Below are 6000 nucleotides of genomic sequence, written 5' to 3'. Positions count from 1 at the left end.
CCCCAAATCACTCGCAGAACGGGCTCTTGAACATGGGTTTTTGCAAGCTCCAAAACCACCTTACCTCTCCTGAGCTGGAAAGGCCCCAGGTAACAGGACTTGTGCACCCCAATCAGACTGTAACATGTGCTTGAAGGTTTGCTGCCCAAGCCCACAGTCATTCCTCTCATCTCTTTCCCCACAGGAGAGAACTGCCAATTTCAGTGGATACAAGCAGGGAGGTTAGCTCTGAAATACAACTTGCTCTTTGAAGCCCCCCGGGTGAGAGCTGCTGTGGAAATTCATGTTATCACTGCTGTTATACCATGGATGACCAACTGTAACCATCCATAAGGAATGGTCTGTGCTTCGCACTCGTTTTCCTCATACTGGAAGGGAAGCATCGCAAAAAACCTGTGTTTAAAAGTGTTGCAGCTGGGAAACAGGTACATACAGGGGAGCAAACATCAAAGATGATGTCTGGAGAAATAGAAGAGGCATTTCAGGTGTTGCAGGGCTTAGCTTCCTCTGAGAGGAATTAGAGCTGAAGAACAGAAATGTGGCTAAGGAGGGTCTGGCTGAGGTATTTACAACTGCAAACGCACACACGCAGCTGCAAAGGGATTAAAACCCCTCTCACTTTCTGTGGCTGAACAGGAGAAGACCAACAGTGAACCATGCTACAGCAGATCATAGAATCACAGAATCATAGAATCATGGAATCAATCAGGTTGGAAAAGACCTTTAAGCTCATCAAGTCCAACTATTGCCCCAGCACTGCCAAAGACACCACTAACCCATGGTACTAAGGGCCTCATCCACAGGGTTTGTGAACACTTCCAGGGATGGTGATGCCACCACTGCCCTGGGAAAGATCCCTCAGTGTCCATGGTTTGTATAGTTCCTTTAAAATATGAGAAATAACTATTTTTTTTTGTTTTGCTCTTGTTTGCCTGTTCTTGTTCTTAAAGTGTCTCCATTTCTATACCCAAGGATGTGAGGTTTTCCTTTCAAGTGCCACTTTCTGCTCTGTGGCTGAGTACAGGTTCCTTCTCCTACCACTTAACCACCTGAGCGTGAAGACTCATTTGAGAACAAGGTAAGAGTCTACGACATCAAACAGATCACCCTCTGGAAGTTTCAGCCTTCCTCTTTCCACTACTGATTCCAGCTGTGATGAGACACTTAGGAAGATACCACAGGTGAGGGGAACCCTGCGCTAAATGACCCACCACAACACCATAAGCTGACCTTGAGACCCTAGTTCTCTGCAATGCAGTTAATCCCTGATGAAGAGTCCCTCCCCAGCATCCTTGCAGCCCCCTTCAGACACTGGAAGTTGCTCTGAGGTCTCCACGCAGCTTCTCTTCTCCAGGCTGAACAGCCCCAATGTTCTCATCCTGTCTCCATACGGGAGGTGTTCCAGCCCCTGATCATCCTCATGGCCTCCTCTGGACTTGCTCCAACAGCTCCATGTCCTCCTTATGTTGAGGACACCAGAACTGCAACACAGTGCTGTAAGTGGGGTCTTACCAGAACAGAGCAGAGGGGCAAGGCCCTGGGTTTGCTCTCCCTGGGCTGTGAGCAGCCCTGGATGGAAGGACCCTGAACCTATCCAGATCATCCCTGTGTCAGCAATAAGCAATAGACACTCTCAGCAGGACTCATCTCCCTCTGGGGTCCCTGCCAGAGGGTGGACGAGATCACCCCCTCATTTCTCAGAGTAGCAACTGCTGACTCAGAACTCAATAGCTTGTAGTCTCCCATCCTCTGCCTGTCAGTGGATAAACATGCCAGCCCTTAGCGGTGCTAAGCAGCAGTAAATCATCTGTGTGGGAGAAGGTTTGGCAGGGAACACTGAACCTTGCGGGGCAGAAGTGCATGTGGGCAACGAAGGGGAGTTAAAAATGCTCCCTGTCTTGTTACTGCCTTCACTGTCTTGCAGGGACCTCTCCCCCCTCAGGGCTGCAGCCTCCGTGCTTGGGAAATACTGAAGTCAATAATTCACTTGTGTATCTCGCCGTGCTAAATAAGTGCTTCCAAAGCCACGCAGCAAATGGGTTTTGCTACATCGATGGCAGGAGCTGGAAGCAGGAGGCACGGGAAGAGCTGGGACCTTCCGGCAACTGCCTTCTTCATAGTTTGGGAGCGATTAAACTGCACATTTAATTGCTTTGATATATATTTGTTTTACATGAATGCAGGATCCAGCTAATCTAATGGGCTTATTCGCTCTGAAACTGCTAACAACGAACCCTAAACTGTACATAAATGACTGTTAAATTATTAGCTATCGGATAGATCTGCAATTGGATTTTGAACGTGGAATGAAATGCGGGCTCGGAGAGGCAATTATTATTTTGTATTTTTGTATTTCTTTTAAGCAGCCTTATTATCTCTCCAAGAACCTTGCTTGGGAGACAAGCATCCTCATCACAAAATCAATAGCAGATAGTGCTGCTGTGATAGCAGCACTAACCTCTCTGGTTTCAATTAGTGCTTGGGAGAGGTTGAGCCTCTTCCTTGAGCCTGTCACTTGAAAACACCGCTGAAACTTTTATGTATTTATTGTCTTATTCGGGTCTTTTTCTTGTCTTCGTATTAATCTGAACTCTTGGAAGTTTGGGGTCTGGTGGGTTATTTTGGGATTTGACTGACACCAGCTGCTGTTGCAGTGGGCCATGAACACAGGGCTGGTGGCTGTAGACAGAGATGGCAAAACCTTTGAGGTGATTTGGTGGATGAGAAACTTAATATGGGCTGGAGCACCTCCGGTATGAAGACAGGATGAGAACATGGGGGCTGTTGAGCCTGGAGAAGAGAAGCTGCGTGGAGATCTCAGAGCAACTTCCAGTGTCTGAAGGGGGCTGCAAGGATGCTTGGGGAGGGACTCTTCATTAGAGACTGTAGTGATAGGAGAAGGGGTGATGGGCTCAAACTTAAACAGGGGAAGTTCAGGTTGAATATAAGGAGGAAATTCTTTACCGTGAGGGTGCTGAGGCGCTGGAATGGTTTGCCCAGAGAAGCTGTGAATGCTCCATCCCTGGCAATGTTTAAGGCCAGGTTGGACAGAGCCTTGGGTGACATGGTTTAGTGTGAGGCATCCCTGCCCATGGCAGGGGGTTGGAATTAGATAATCTTAAAGTCCTTTCCAGTCCAAGCTGTTCTGTGATCCTATGATTTTATGATTTGTCCTGGTCTTTTATTGGCCCTTGGGCAGCACCCATCATTTTTTTGTCCCTGCTTTCTTGGACGTCTGAAGATCCCTGAGACCATAAAGGCTTTAAAGGTCTTTTGTTTCCTTAAGGAAATGAGGGGTGTAGTCTGCTGCTCACAATCTGAGCAGAGCCCCTATTACCTCTTGACAGAAGACTGGGAAAATTTTCACAAAGAAAGCAATCAGACAATGGAAGAATATCCCAAAGGAGGTGGTGGATTCCCCAATGCTGGACACTCAAGATTCAGCTGGACAGAGTGCTGAGACTTCTAGTCCAGGTTATGCTTTGTCAAGAAAGATTGGACCAGATGATCCTTGAGGTCCCTTGCAAACTGGGATTCTGTGGTTCTAAAATCAGCAAAATTAATAAACCCAGATAGGAACAGTTCCACTGCAGGAGATGCTGCCTTTTCAGGTGTCTCGTTTTGGCATTTTAAGGGAGAAATTAACCCAATCAGAACTGTGCAGAAACAAGAAACAGTATATAAAAGGGGGACAGGAAGCATCTCACCTGCCTGTCATGACACTAGCTGCAGGAGGGGGCTTGGTCTCAGCTTAGAGCAACAGAGAGAGATCAGTTCTTCTTGGTGTTGACTCAACCCATACCAAAAAGGTAGGTGGGACAGTCGCCATCTGGGAGAGGTCAGCTCCCTATTGACCATAAAGGGGCCCCTGGTGAGCAGCTTTCATGAGACATTTAGATTTCCAGACACTTAAAGTACAGTAAAGAATTCCATGGTTGGCAGCTTCTTCCAAACTTCATCCCCACACTTCTCTATGCATAAGAAAAATCAAAGCTTCCTTTCACTGCCATGTGTTACCACTTGGTGTTTGACATGAAAGCTTCCTATCCTCCAGTGCCCCTCACCTAACAGATGTTTGTGAGAAAGGAGTCTCAAGCTCCTTTCACAGCAGTTTAAAAGTAGAGCCCTGACAAGATTAATTCCCTATTTCAGGCAAGGGCTCCTCTATTAGAGAGTCTTGAATACTTAATTATTAATCTACATTATTAATGAGCACTGCAGGATTCGTGAATTCACATTGGAATAACGCATACCCCTAAAGTTACGATGCATCTGACAGTTACAAAAACATATGATATTGGTTAAAGTGTGGAATTTATCACTGAATTTACAAGTAAGTACATTTTACAACCCACTACAAGTTACTTTTCTCTGATTTTAGGCAATTTCAGAGCAAATGCTTTCTTTATTACATGCCATCTTGCTCTGCTAGTGACTAAAACTTAAAATCATAAGGGGATTGCTATTCTGAAGCGCAGGTCTGCATTTCCACCTTCTCAGACACAGATTTTCAGGCTTGCTATAAGCCAGCCAAAAATATTCAGCTGAGAGAATTTTGTTGGAATAAAGTAGATTCCAAACTGTCAGAAACTCCTTTTTGACAAGGAGGTTGATTTTCATCTGCAAAAAAAGCAAATAAAACAGGCAAAATCAAAACATTTCACTTTGATTTTCTCCTAAAAAAAGACACTTCCTATTTCTTTTTACTTTCTTTTAATTTGAACTGATGTTCCATCGAGATATTTTCATCCTGTGCTGAGGAAACACCTTCTAAAGCTTGAAAACAACATGAAGAAATTCATTGTGGGTGGAAGACAACACTCATTTAAGCTCAGATATGCCGGGCTTGTTGGTCTGTTTGCTTTCCATTTTCAGGTAGCCAATTTTCATTATTTTAGTTTCATTTCAGATCTGCCACCAACTTATTTATTTAGTTGCTCACCTTGTGGAATTGGCAGCAAACTGAAAAGGAAAGCCAGTTATTCCCATATCTCAGTTTAGCAAATAGCATATCGTTATCTGTGCCTAAGGGGGCCCAGAAATTGCTCTAGATCCCAGATAACATTTGAATATAATTGAGAATAAGTAACATACGTAATAGAATTGACAATAGAGAAATAATAGGACAGATTTGAGCAGTTGGGGATTAGTGATGCTCGCTGTGTTTTCACTCTGTGTGAATGAAACTGCAACTTACTGCTTTTCTCAGCCTGTTCTAAAATCTCCATGTTAGGCGAACATCAGGTTTTGCTTACTGCTCCCACCTTAATATATCTTTGCAACCCTCAAAACTAGCAGTGATTGACCATGGGGTGTTCTGCACTGCCCTTTGATGAAGGCTGGTCTCCGATGTCATTGTTGTCCCCAAATCTGGAGCAGAGACTATGAGATGCTGCTCTTCCAGCATCATCAAGGTGAGCTTGTCTCAGCTGAGGGATCACAGTCCCATCTACCTGGCTTGATGCACTGCAGATGATTTCCAGTCTCAGCTACTACTGTATTCCAACAACCAGGTCATGGCTAATATGCATTAGACAGAGATGGTACTAGTGCTGGAAGAGTTTCATCCACTGACAAGTAAACAGGCATTATCCCATGAGTCTGTAAGTCAGAGACGGTGAACCATTTCTTCAGCTTCTGCTGCATCATGACCATTGACTGACAGCCTTCCTGACTGAGCTGAACCTCTGAAATTCAGCCAGAGGAACCTGTTACCCTCTGCTCATCTATGCAAAACTGGCCCAACATCAGTAAAGACAGCTGAGCAGGAGGTCTGGACTTTGCTTTCTGCTAGAACTGGGGACGGAGTATGATGTGAAGCAGGTATCCTTCAAATGCATGCAAACGTGTCATTTGGACAATACCTTTTTATTTTGACTTTTGGGAGGAGAAATATTCAGAACTGATTTCGTTGAGAACTATGCTGCAAATACATCAGATCTGGTTAGCGCTGGAGTCTGGGTTTTGATTTGAAGTAGGGTAGTTTGCTAAGCTGAACAT

Source organism: Pezoporus wallicus, unplaced genomic scaffold (assembly GCF_028554395.1).
Source record: "Pezoporus wallicus isolate ANWC-B61680 ecotype Strahan unplaced genomic scaffold, APGP_CSIRO_Pwel_v1 contig_13809, whole genome shotgun sequence".
In the NCBI taxonomy this organism is placed as follows: Eukaryota; Metazoa; Chordata; class Aves; order Psittaciformes; family Psittacidae; genus Pezoporus; species Pezoporus wallicus.
The sequence above is the reverse complement of the archived record's forward strand: the minus strand, read 5'-3'. Positions refer to the sequence as shown.